The sequence below is a fragment of the Abramis brama genome (assembly GCF_963993115.1).
Source record: "Abramis brama genome assembly, chromosome: 2".
Lineage (NCBI taxonomy): Eukaryota > Metazoa > Chordata > Actinopteri > Cypriniformes > Leuciscidae > Abramis > Abramis brama.
In genome coordinates this window covers 40,126,790-40,140,929 of record NC_139964.1, presented here as the reverse complement: position 1 = coordinate 40,140,929, position 14,140 = coordinate 40,126,790, and the positions used below count along the sequence as shown (strand labels likewise).

The 14,140-nt window shown below is 37.8% G+C and overlaps 1 protein-coding gene across 4 annotated transcripts in view; it reads left to right on the top strand.

The window, feature by feature from the left end:
* Nucleotides 1-1,009: 1,009 nt before the first annotated feature.
* klf12a (Kruppel like factor 12a) overlaps nucleotides 1,010-14,140 on the top strand; it is a 33,456-nt gene continuing 20,325 nt past the window's right edge. Inside the window, exons 1-2 of one of the 4 annotated variants that reach the window (XM_084099164.1) lie at nucleotides 1,057-1,232; nucleotides 10,125-10,186. The gene's annotated coding sequence lies outside the window, so the exon portion shown is untranslated. Of the gene's footprint in view, nucleotides 1,233-4,662; nucleotides 4,892-7,221; nucleotides 7,254-10,124; nucleotides 10,187-14,140 lie in introns of those variants that run through there. The other 3 variants (XM_084099162.1, XM_084099163.1, XM_084099165.1) reach the window with 3 other exon arrangements.

Genomic DNA, 14,140 nt, shown 5'->3' with positions numbered 1-14,140 from the left:
TCTGGATTGAATAATCGAACATTATTTCTCATGTTTATAATATGTTTTTAACCCTGTCTTCTTTATTCACTATATTTCGCTGCATATCTTATATGTGCAGCCTCCTTATACATCTGAGGTCCCACAATCCTGTATCCACTTGGGAATGGTGAACACATACCATTTCATTGTGCAGGTCATTGACATTCTGGTGCATTGTTACCACTGGCCCAGTGGTGGTTTACTGTGGTGGATCAGTTTTGCCATGTAAGCAACAGAGCTTAAAGACCAAAATATAATGTTCCTACTTCCTAGCTAGACAGCATGGTGTGTTCGCCACTATCCAGGCATTTCTTCATCATTAAGATGTGTTTAGATCTCTGTTAATCCTATTGAGCTGTTAAAGAGCAATAAAAATCAACGAGAGTTGGTTTATTTACTTTTCTTTATTCCCAGAGGAATATTTTATTGCTCAAAGGTCAGTATTTCATTGCTCAGGAGACTTAATGGAGATATTTGGTTCATGTCATTTAAGTATCAACTTTCTCTGAGATGTTTCTCTTAAAATATCACTCCAAAAAGGGGTTTGCCACAGATTAACCATTTTTGAGTCCCCAAAGAACCTTACTTTAGAAGAACCATTTTTTTGTCTTAGTGTGAAGAACATTTTGATAATCAGAATAACTTTTTTCCACTATAAAGAACCTTTTGCGCTTTGGAAAGATTTTGGGGGGAAATTAAGAGAGCTGTAAAATTAATGAGAAATGTTTAGTTCATATTCAAATTTATGACTTCTGAGAATCATTTGAGATCTTTCTCTTCTGCAGAAAGTTAACATAAAGCAACACATAAATACATAGTTAAACACCCACAACATTTTCATAGTCTGGCATTCTGTCTCTCATATGTTCTCTCTCATACACACACACACACACACACACACACACACTGCTTGTCCTCTCGCCTGGCAGCCCGAGGGTCCACCCCCTCCCTTCATTCAGCCTGGTCATGTGACTCAAGCTCTGCGAGTAGAACAGCACCGTGTGAGCCATCCATTCATTTCCTCCTGAGAAACACACGGCGGAGGAGGGAAGAGAGAGAGAGAGAGAGAGAGAGAGAGAGAGAGAGAGAGAGAGAGAGAGAGGGTCACATCAGAAAGTGCGACAGAGGAAGACAAGACAGAAAAGAGGGAGACAAAAGGACGCTCTAAGGATAGTGGTTCTCGCTCTCAGTTACTGAGGTTAATAAACAAGGTCAGTACTGTCCGATGTTTTTCCTTTCAGTTTACCACTTCTTAGTATGTTAGTTTGTAAGACTACAGTAGACCTGTCAGCTGTCATTTAACTGACAGTTACAATCGTCACTGCAAATAAGAGCTCATTAATACCTTTATTTTTGAATAAACTTTTTTTTTTAAATGAACAATTAGACTTTCAATGTTAACATAACTGTCCATTCGTCAGTAATACTTCTCAATTTAATAGCATAAGAGTTATTATTAATGTTGCAGATGTTTTATTTGGGGGTTCTTTTTCACTTTTATAGCTGTTGACATATTTGTGTAATTGTTTAATTTGTGACTCCTGACTTTATGACCTGAATAGCCTGGGCAGAATTCTTAGTAAATCTATAGCCTAATTCTTAATATTATTTAAGAGCATAAATATGTGTTTACAGCTTTGCTGTCTTGAGTTTGGTTTTGCGTTTTGGTTCTCTCTTCCTATATGTTTCATGGCTGCTCAGGCAGTTTCAGCTATATAAATAGTTCTCTGCACATTTATGAATGTTATATAAATGCTATATGATTGTTTTTTTTTTGTTTTTTTTTTGGGGGTACTTATGAAAGACTCCAGGATTGCATTCAGTTGACTCTCTCTCTCTTTCTTTCTCTCTCTCTCTCTCTCTCTCTCTCTCTCTCTCTCTCTCTCTCTCTCTCTCTCTCTCTCTCTCCTACTGCTTCAAATAGCGACAAATTAACATTAGGCTACATGATAAATGCAGTATATGGTGTAAATATAAGAACTGCACAGAAGAACAGTATAGCTTTGTTGTAGTCCAGTAAAGCACTAGAGCGATGCATCTGTTGGTCTGATTTGGCATGGATGATTTTGTGTCTCTCCATCTGCCAGTGGTTTCCCTCTCAAGTATGTGACATGGTTTTCCTAGCCAAGTCAATCAGACCTTCAAAGCTTTGAATAATAATTAGACACCATTCAAGAAAACCACAGCACAATTTGTGTTAAATACAATTTAAGTAGCTATAAATATACAGCATCGTCTGCACCACAGAACTGAAACCACACCTGAGAGTTCCTCCAGAGTGTCTATTGCTGTCTGGTATCTGTCGCGTCTACACCGGATGAGCTTTGTGCTGCAGTTGCAATGTGAGGAAGTTCGGGGGTCACTAGGTCTTGTGTTTTTGGAAGCATTTCTTCACCTGAAACATCAATAAAATAAGCAAAGTTTCCTCTCACAGTGGCGCTTGAATGACCCAGTGAGTCAGCAGTAGTTCTGGCAGGTTCACCTCTGGGTGGTTGTTGTTGTAGATGTGGTCTTTAGGAACACAATGTGGGCGTGAGAGGGAGCTAAAGGGTGAATGTGTGGGTTTCGTGCAAACATGATTTGAATCAATAGTTTGAGGGGGTGTGAATCAGGTGTGGAAAGAGTTTGTGTGTTGTACGTTTGTAGAATCCCTGTAATGGACTGGCCATCCATACAGGATGTTTCTCTGCCAACGATCCGAGACACTGGGATAGGCTCCAGCATCCTTGTGGCCCTGCAGGACATGCAGTTTGAAAAATGGATGGATAGGAAGTTTTTAGAATTTTTTTTTACTTAAAACTGTAGTTTAGTTGGTCCGTATCTATCTAAAAGTATTGTGGATTGTAAATACATGTTTATTCAGTTATTTGTATTAGAGTTTTCATAACTAAAACTTTAGTATTCGATACTATAGTGAAATTTCAATGCTTGATATTTGGTTTCAATTTTGAAACAAAATAAATTAATAAAATACAATTAAAATAAATTTAATTAAAAAAAATTTTGTTTGTTTTTTAAGTATTTATTATTTATTTACTATGCAATTAATAAAGAACAAAAGAGTAAACTGAACTGACCTTTGATTAAAAACTGAAATAAATCAGTTTCATAAGTAGGCTATTAATTGTATTTATTTACTATGTAAATAGTAATAAAGAATAACAAAACTAATTAAGAACAGTGAGTATTTTTATCATTATTGTCAATATTGTTGTATTGCGTGCAATATACAATAAAGGTACATATTATTACTTAAATGGTATAGTAGTACCTTTCACCTCTGTTACAGCTTTTTTCTTCTCCTTTATTTTGGATAGTGTATAATAAAATACAGTAAAATACAGTGCCAGACCTAATGCACAAATCTGATATTTTGACACACGTCCCTTTTTTGTTTTGTCTTACCGTTTTACACTCACTGACTGTGTTGCATTAATAACTCAAGCCAAACAAGACAAGCTTTTTAGCTAAGAAGTACATTTGTTCATTCACAATTGCAGCAGCTGCGAAATGTGAACGTTCTTCACAGAGACAACACTCGGGTACCAAACTTGGTGCTCTGTGATAATACAGAAAGACTAGTATTGATACTTTTGATTACTTTTAGATTATCATCCCTAGTCAGCATATATTCATTGGGACGTACAACAGTTAATGGACATTTAAACTGGAGTACTGAAGCTTTCGCTTTCAAACTGATTTTCAGTGAACTGCAGCTTTTCTTGGCATAGAAACCCAGATGCTTTCACACAGACATGCTCCTACACATATGTGCACATACAACACAAATCAGAGGAACTAAATCTCCTTTGTGAGTCACCAGCCTACAAAGAGTGAAGTGGCAGGGTGGTTCCTGTACAGTACGGGAAACAGCATATCTCCCCAGTGACCGCCTGGCCCATTAAACAGAGCTCTGCGAAAGGGCTCCAGCCAGAGCCTGTAGCGGATACACTTCCTGTGAACACTTTGACTGAACTTTGACCTCTGACCCCACAACCACTCCTGGAGGGACCTGACCTCCAAAACGCAAGAGGAAGAGGGAGAGAGAGTTTCATGTGTGATCTGTTCCTGGTTAGAAATCTGTCAAAGCCAGACAGTTGTCTTCAGCTCCACAGCTGCTGTCAGGGCAAATTATTTCAGAAGAGCTAAAAGCTGTACTTTTTCTCAACCTCTTTACGTCTTGCTCTCTCTCTCTCTCTCTCTCTCTCTCTCTCTCTCTCTCTCTCTCTCTCTCTCTCTCTCTCTCTCTCTCTCTCCTTTCGGTCTCTTCTTTGGTTTTCACCTGCAGTTGTTGGTTCTTGCTCACTTTCTCCCCTTTTTTCTTTAGTTGCAGCTGTGAGTTTTCCAGCCTCACCGAGGGCAGAGAAGGAAAAACAATTCTTACCCAGCCCTGTGTGAGCATGCACTGCTGGAAAACAAACACAGCTGCCTTGCTCATTACGAGCAGGGGCATCATAACACTCAGGGAAGAGGGCTAATATTGTTCAAGGGGTAAAAACTCATGCCTTGTGAGGAAGAAAAAAGAGTGCTTTGTGGTCATTATCTGTTTTGGAAGGGCTGCGTAATCTCTAGCGATCACATCCTTTCCTGTCCTCCTTTCCTTCTGCTTCCTTTCTCTCTTCGCTTCTTTTCTGTAAGTTTAGTCTTTGTATGAGGTTTGGTCTCTGGGTGGTTAGCAGTCACGCTAGTTAGCATGCTTGGTTACTGGCACTCACGCTGCGCTTTAGGGGCCGAATCTTTTCTGGCACTGCTCTAGAAGAGGCTCAGGCTTTCCCACAATGCCGAGGACAGCTGGGAAGGGCTATCGCTGCCCCCTGAGTCCGCACAGCCTACTGGGAATGCGGGCAGATCTCTTCCAGCTGTGAAACAGGCAAGACTTTCAAACACCTTAGTGGGTGGTTGTTTGGACCGCAGTGTGACATATTGGATATTCACGATATATTTGCAATTCTTTTCTGGTGATGTAGAACTAACCAATATTGTATTGTGATTTTAATTTTGGCTATGAAATTTACTAAAAAGCTTGTCTTTATGTTCATTTTGTGACCTCTCCTTGTCTCACAAGTTTAATTGGTTCAGTTCTTTTGCATTAATCATTTAACTGATTCTTTATTCAATTGGATTAAACCATTTTTTACGCCACTATTCAAAATGGTTGAATATGACATTTTCTCAGCAAAATGTTTTATTAATTAATATATATATATATATATATATATATATATATATATATATATATATATATATATATATATATGTTTGTGTGTGTGTGTGTATATATATACACTGTTAAAATATAAACAAAACAGAATCCAGCCTGAATCACATCCCAGTCCCATTCACCCTTTACCTTTCTGTTGCTTTTCTATGGTCTTATACGGAACAATACCATATGAAGGTAAAATTAAACTAAAAAAAATTAAAAAAATAATGATAAATAAATGGCATGTAAGTGTTAATATATACATTGTTTTATATTCATTTTAGTTTATATATTAAACAGCATTCTTTTGTGTGTTCATTTAGTGAAAAACATTGGAGAACATGCCTTGATTATTTTAAAGTACTTTTTTTTTACTGCATTTAGTTTCCTGCATTGCTTTTATATCTAATTGGTTACAATAAAATAATTTCAGAGCAATTTAATAAATATCAATATATATATATTCAAGCATTATTTGAAATCTAAAATAAAAAATATATAACATAAAACTATCTAGATATATATTTTTAGCTATACCGCCCATCCAGTCTTAGCCATGCAAGCACAGCATAGAAAATGTTTGTCCTCTCCATAACAGTTGAAAATGTAATTCCCTTCTGTATATATACTTGACAAATTTGAGAGCAATCAGAGGTGTGAAGACAGTAAGATGTAACGCCGTACAAAGTGCAAAATGGATTGCTCAGCTGAGCACAATTAACTCTAGCTCAGCTAGAGCTGTGCTCATTAATTACGATTGAGATCAGACACACGCCAAAAATGTTTCTCTCAGAGGCTGCCTCTTAATAAAAAACAGGAAGTCCACACAGTCACTCTATGATTAGTTTGAGTCAACTGACCTGCATTAGGGAATGTTAAAATCATTTGTTGGTTGCCCCTATTATTCAAGCTCTAATTTTCAAGGAGCACATTTTTCTTAAACTCTTCACAGTTGACGCCACACATTGCACAATATTGCCTAATAACATGGCCTTCAGATTGCGCAACCTGGTGTGTGCCAGACCTCTGATAATAAACAGTTTGACGGCATGCGGTTCAATAGTTCAAGTCAAATTACACACATCTGTCTCACCCTGTCCAGCGGAACACCAGAGAGAGAGCTTCAGATGTTTCTGGCCCGCTGTCTTCATGGAAGAGAGCACAGCAAACCAGTCCAAGCTGTGACCGAGAGGCCATTTGTCATCTTTTTTGGCCTGATCTGGGAGCAGGCTTGCTTAGTAAGGTCTTGATCTTCACCATTGTAAAGCTGATCTCGAACCTGCAAAAACTTCTTACAACACACTGTGCAGATGAGGAAGATATTACAGACAAGATGGGAGAAAAAAAGAAAAGAAAAGTAGACTGCATCTTGAGGTTTAGCCGAGTTGTTTGCGAAACAGGAAAAACAGTTGTTGACACTTTCATCAACTTAGTCTTTTGCAGAGGTGGAAGTAACGAATTAGGCCTACAACTACTCACGTTACTGAAATTAAGTCGTTTTTTGGGTAGGCTACTTGTACTTTTTTGAGTATATTTTTAAATCTGTAATTTTACTTGTAGCCTACTCAAGTAGGCTACATATTAAGCTAAGTAATCTACTTCGCTACTTGTAAAATCACATTTCGTTACTGAGTACAATTTGAATTGATATTCAAATCTTTGACTGGCATTTCGGTAGCCAATGGAAAAAAAAAATTATCGTAAACGGACCAATAAAACCCCTGATATTTGGACTGAATTAAAGCCGCCGCAGTCGCAGCAGGTTTTGGAGAGCTGATCATAAGTGAAGGAGGCGAGGAGCTCAGAGTGATTAATGGCTGGACTGAAAGTTTGGAGAAACAACAAACTACATAGTAGTATTGTCAAAATATCTATATTTTGTTACATATCAATACCGAAATATCTGTCAATACTAATTTTCTGTAGTATAGGCCTATACACCGATACGATACCAGCTGCGCGTTCTCATTCTCTCATCTCAACGACAGCGAGTTTGACACACCCGCCTCCTCTCAGCGCGGGATTGCAGGTAGGCCTATTATGCATCATTTTATTAATACCTGCAAGTTTCTATGGCATATTTTAATGGCAAATGTCAAGTGCAATATTGTAACGCGAGGGCACATTCATGTGATCGCAGAAAACGGGACGCGAGCTCTCAAATATAGGCCCTACGAATGAACTGGACTCGAATATTGAGTGTGCGCTCTCGGACTGTGTCATATCATGTGCAATCGCGAATCTCTCCAAGTGGTTCTCACTGCAAACTCAAATGACGTCCAGCTCCAATCTCTCCATGCTCTTGAATTAAACGTTGTCAAAAGTTATGAAAAATCTGGTCATTTTTGCAAATTAAATTCAGTTTGAAATCAAGCTTCCTTGTGCTGTGTGTGAGCTATTGCAAGTGAACGTTACCCTATTGTAAACAAATACACTGAGTGAGTAAATATTTAAGTTAGATTATTGTAATGGTTATTGATCAATGTTTAAATATGTAAACAAAAGTCTAAATTAAAATCTCACCTTATAAAGTGGACGTGTCCCTTCAGAAGACTTGAATTAAACTTTTCCATTCAAATAGATTACTGTTACAATGAGTGTTGTGCCTTTCGATGCTTGAAAATAATGATTGCCTTGACAAAATGGATGGACACAAATGTAGATATTAAAATATTTAGTATGTGGTAGTTTTCCCGATGGTATTAAAAATGATAGGCTAGGCCTACTGAATATTGACATATTTCAAGGTGTCATATTGAAGTTAGAAATTCCAGTATCATGACCACTAATTAATGTCCTTCGACAATAAGGTAAAAACGTGTTAAAAGTAGCTATTTTCTACATAAATCTATGATTTGGTTGAATATTTATTGGTAATACATTAACTATCGCCAGCTAAAAAGTAACTAGTTTTTGAGAAGAGTAATTTGTACTTTTACTTAAGTACTTTTTTGACACCAGTACTTTTACTTGTAATTGAGTATTATTTCAGCAATGTAACGGTACTTGTACTCGAGTACACATTTTCAGTACTCTTTCCACCTCTGGTCTTTTGTGAGACAGAAAAGATTATATTAATTTCCCATATAGATGGCCTGATCGACATTTGACAGACTTTCCATTCACTCACAGACACTGTCACCTGTATGGTAAGAGGCAAGTAGGTCCCACATGAGGTCAGTAAATACTAACCTATGCGCTCCTAACACTGACAGATTTAAACGGAGGGGTTCCAGGCTCCCCTCAAATCAATAGCAGATGTGTAAGTGAGCGTGTTCACTCCTAGTTCCCTCTGAAGGCAAGTGGAATATGCAGAAGCCTGATTTTTTTTAACTAAATTTGAGGAATCTGCAGGAGACGTTCTGTAGTGTTTATTTACTTTAAAGACTGCGAGGAGCAGTTGAATCTTCATACAAAGCATCGATTGTGAGGCTGAGAGAGAAGGCCATTTCATCCATGAAGAGCATTCAAGGATTTCATATATCAACATCAGGTCTAGAATGTTTATTATTGTAGCCATAATGCCAAAATCTCTTTACAACTACTGATCACCACTAGGTGCGTGAAATGGGCCGCCAAGAGGTCAGTCAGTTTGATCAAGAGTCCCTGAACGATCACTGACTCAATGAATTCTCCAACTATCATTTAGTGTAGTGTTTTATCAAAGTTTTTGGGCCACCTTTGATTTTTCTTTTAAGAATTGCTAAAAAAATTTTTTAACAGATTGACAACTCTCGTAGTGCTAGTTAATGGACTGTCCGCAACATATACCTGTCCAAGCTTGATAGATCAGAAGTAAAACCATATAAATATATAGTTAAAAAAAACATGTAATCACAGCCTTGCTGATATTCTGAACAATAGCACAATCGTGAGAATGCAATTGCCTATTTTATTACACAGCTCTCTGAACGACTTGATTCTGATTGGTCGATTTCGCCATTCAGCAGTCTGATATTTTTTGATAACCGCTCACATATCAGAACGCTCATCAGCGTAACTGAATCCAGTGCTACTTGGTTGTCTCTTTTATCACATTGTGGACATGCTCTCTTCATTTTAATATTGTTGTAGTTTTCGTCTCGTTGTCGGATCATTTGTTTTGAAAGATCCTTAGCATAATACTTTTTTAATATAATAAAAAAGTTTGATTTTGATACAATTTCTATCTATCTATCAATTTTAATCTATCTATCTATCTATCTATCTATCTATCTATCTACAGAAATTTCCCACTTGGGGACCACATTTACCACAGTTCAGTCTCTGATGGAGTAGATATCCTCAATACCGAAGCATGAACTGGAACAAAACGAGAATATTCTAACAGGAACCAAGAATGAGAGAATATTATTTATGAGCATATTTAGTGGCATCACAAGTTCAGATGAAATTGTTCAGAGATCTGCTGAACAAGAGGAGTCGGTACAGAAGACTGGAATGTTTATATTAGTGGCCACATCTGTTCCTGGCATTGTTTTACTTCAAGGGTCTGGCCAATAATTTGCTGTGCATTCACAGTTGATTCAAATAGTGTAATAGCACACCTCTCCCCAGCAGTTCCTCACACACTCACACAACTCTTCTTCTCTCCCTCACTTCTCTCTTGGAGGTTTGACAATGTCCTGGCTCTATCCGACAGAAGTTGTCCTGCCAAGGAAAATGAGCTCTGTTGAAATGGAAAGTCTGAAGTCACTCAGGGCTTTTTGGCAAAAGACAATTACACAAAGCAGGAGAATCCAGAAGAAGTCTGCGTCTTGGGGACCGATCCAGAGCAGAGTGCTCAATTTTTCAGCTCATAGTTAATAAGATCAATTTTAAAAAGGAGAAGTCTGATCTTGGAGCAGTATCTCAAAGTTTTGTGAGTAAAGTGACCCAGTTGTGTCTGTTATCTTTCCAGGGGAGGAAGGAGAAAAGGGAAGAGTGGAGATGAGGAAGATGTTTGTACAGGAGACATTGTTGGTGAGATTTGAGCCTGGTTATCAGTAGCATGGCAGTGGGCAGGAAGCAGCTCCGACCCAAGGTCACATTCTGATGATACTTGCCAACTTCCCCACAAAAAAATGTTGAGTCACTGCTTTCTTTCTGAGTGAAATGTACCAAGGATGATTTGCTTTGTTAGATCTCGTTTTCAATTCTGAGGTTAGCATGTTGCTAAGCTAATGACGTAATACTTTAATAACACCCACAAATTTGTCATTAGATAAAACTACTTTTCAGTACTGAATGAAATATATTTATAAACTTGTTGGCTGGTCTTAGCTGGTTTAAGCTGGTCAAGCTGGCCTCCCATCCTGGCCAAGCTGGTGTTCAGCTGGATGTTCAGTTGCTGCCTACCTTTTGGAACAGCCTTAGTGTCGAGAGTGCACCTTCAGTCTAATCCCATTAAAGCTGTCTAGGTAGGGAGCTCACTAAGCTTTGTGTAATGGCATCCATTACAGATTTACCTTATAATTCAGACCAAGTCTCAGAACAGTTTAAAGGAAATATAAAATGCCACAATGTCCAACCAGCCCCAAACAACCAAACACTTCTTATGGCTTTACCCGAGAACTCGTAGAAGCCTTAAAGATGTTGTATGAGGTGTTACTGTACATGCACACATGTGACGTGGGGTGCTGTCAATCAGCACCTGGGTGTGGTGTGCACCAATGCTTTAAAGTCGAGATTCTCTGGTAAGAGCACTCATGGGGAAGTGAAGTGTCTTCAGATTGGTGCCATTAATGTGGGTGTGGGTGTTCTCTGTCTTGAAAACCCAGGCACACATGGATATACACAGCATTTGGAAGTAGGGATTTTAAGTGGGCACAGCCTTTCGGACCCCACCCGTTTCCTGTCTGCCAAGGATTATGGCGCGCGCTCGCACACACACACACACACACACACACACAGAGAGAGAGAGAGAGGCAGGTCTAAACTAACCAGGTCAACAGAAGCCAAAACAGTCAGCAGTTTCCAGTCGCTCTAATGAATCTGCAAGCACTGCAGTAACAGGAAGAAATCAGGTGATTTCCAGATATAATCCTTAATTTATCAGTGTTGCAGAGTTATGAGACAGGACTAACACCATGACCTCCAATAACCAAGGGAGGATTCAGACTTATGCAACATTTCCAAATGCACTTCATGCAAGTTTGTGAGCCATTGCTGCCTATTCTTCAGTGTCAGTTTTAGTAAAATTAAATAAATAAATCATAAAATTGGAATAATATCCAGTAGGATCCAAATTATTTTAAGAATTTGCTCAAATGTGAGAAAGGTAAATGACAAATAAAAGTGTTCACGATGTGCCAAGTTCTTAAAATGTACATTCTGTTTTATGAAATTTTATGAAAATTTTAAACTGAATGAACCATTGAGTAAAAATATTTTTTCAAAGGTAAAAGATTGTTTTAAAGGGCACTTATTATGCCCCTTTTCACAATGTAAAATAAGTCTCTGATGTCCCCAGAGTGTGTATGTGAAGTTTTAGCTCAAAATACCCAACAAATAATTGTTTACACCATGTTTAAATTGTTACTTTTTGGGGCTAAAATGCACCGTTTTAGTGTGTATCCCTTTAAATGCAAATGAGCTGCTGCTCCCGGCACAGAGGCATCACGAGCTTGCGCTCAGTGGCAGGACAATCTCATCTGATAATATCAAAACAGAAAGTCTCAGTAGCAGTGTTCATTTCGACACGGGTCGGACAATACAATACCCGTGTAATGTCCACAGAGCCAGAGAATATTATGCTGTATGGAGATAGAACATGTATAGTTTAGTTTAATTGCGGTTATAACTTGTTTTTCATCTTGATTTTATCAACTATTAGTACAAACCTGCTGTAGCGGACCCCGTCCGAATGATGGCCAACAATATACTGATGAGTTCAATTAAGTTTATTGTACTTCACCCAAAAGATGAAACGTTAATTTTACTCCAGAGAATCACTGTAAGAGCTGAATAAACACAGTACAAGAAGTGCGCATTGAAGTCTTATCCATAAACTCTCTCTCTCTCCCTTTCATTATCATCAACATACACAGCGAATTACACAAAACACTCGATACAACTAACAGTAAACAAATATATACACACCTTTTCAGTGGGTGCTTAATAAACTGGTAAACTTTATATCCGTAAAACGACTCGATGAACTGTAATAAAGACAAGTGATCAGTAACGTTAGGCCTAACGCTCCGGAGATTGTTAGCTGGATCACAAACAGTTAGTACAGATCCATCCTCGAGTAACAACGAGAGTAAATGAAGACTGCTATGTTCATTCTTACATCCAACAACAAAACACCTCAATCCCTGTTTCCGGCATCGAAACAATGGCGGACTTTGTACAGCTCACTCAGGGCTAATATGCTAATATGGCAGTGTCAGTCAACAGTCGTGGACGGGGCTTGTGCAAAAGTACGTCACATTGCCCTGAATCTGAGAACGGGTTGTTCTGAGACACTGCAAATGATTTATGTGGATTAAAGAAAAAGCACTGGGTGGATTTTTATCATTATAGGGTGGTGGTTGTGTACACACACTGCCAACACACATTTATGTTCAAACGCCATGTAAAAGTGAATTTTACATAATAGGTGCCCTTTAAACAAATATCATTAATTATAAAACTCATAGTTTTTTGAGAGTCTCACAATTTGACATTTTACAACCTGACTTACAAACTTACCTTGTTTTGTCATAAAAAAGATCAACTATTTGAAGAGACTTGTCATAAGGGCCCTCTTTGTTATTACTGATAATTACTTTTTTTTTTTTTTTTTGCATGTTGGTTTCACCACATGACTTGACTTTTTTGATTTTCAAATATTAATAAGCAGTGAAGTGGTTTTGTTAAAACGTTTTTATAAGATATATTAATAAGAGATTATGCCAAACTGCTTTATGGATTTATTTTAAGAATTTTATTCTTTCTTTTATTTTTTTCTTAAATATGATACTAGGAAAGTTGTTTCGCCATGACATTTTTGACATTAACAAATTCATTTCAATTCAGAAGTTAAAATCACCCTCATTGAATTAGTTGTATTGAAGATTTTAATCAGTGGATCTGGGAAAAATTAGTATCATGTAATTGGCCCATTGCCTCAGTTAGATTTATAATGGCATTACTGATGCAGGGAGCTAATATTTGCTTGCAGAGGGTGATTCTCTAGTAGTGAAAGTAACAGCTTGTCCATTTGAATTCTAGTCATTTGTGCAAGTGTAAATGTTTCTCACCTCTCATTTCCTGCTGTCTGGAAATTGGATGCTATTTGTTGACATTTAGTACATGAACAGTTCACTTTTTCATTTAAAAAGTGTGTGCAAGGTTCACACAAATCACACAAATACACACACCACGTTAAATCATGAACAGACTAAATCTATAACGACTGCTGTAAACACTGCTGTATAATGCTTATTTCCTTGCTGAAACTACCCATGTTTAATGGCATCTTAACTGAATGTGACAACATGGGCAATGTCAGTACAAAGTTATGTATTAGAACATTCCTTATTGAGTAACTAATGCCTACCCAGATGTTATAATTCAGGACTGTTACTTTAAAATAATCTAAAATAGGCAAATTTGAGGCAATTGTTTTTAAGCTGCTGTGCTCACAATAAGAGATGTAAATAGAACTGTCATAGAATTCTATAGAAATATAATTTTTCAGAAGTCAAAGCATCTGTTCAGGGTTCAGACGCCACTTCCGACGCATAAGTTGTGATTTATAAAAACAAACTTGACGGGAAAATTTGCACACCTGCACGCAAACTCTGACCCATGTGTACGAAGTTTTGGAGATGGAGCAGTTTGGCGACACCGATGGTGAGCTGGAGTTAAAGGGTTAGTTCACCCAAAAATGAAAATTCTGTCAGTAATTACTCACCCTCATGTTGTTCCAACCCCGTAAGACCTTCGTTC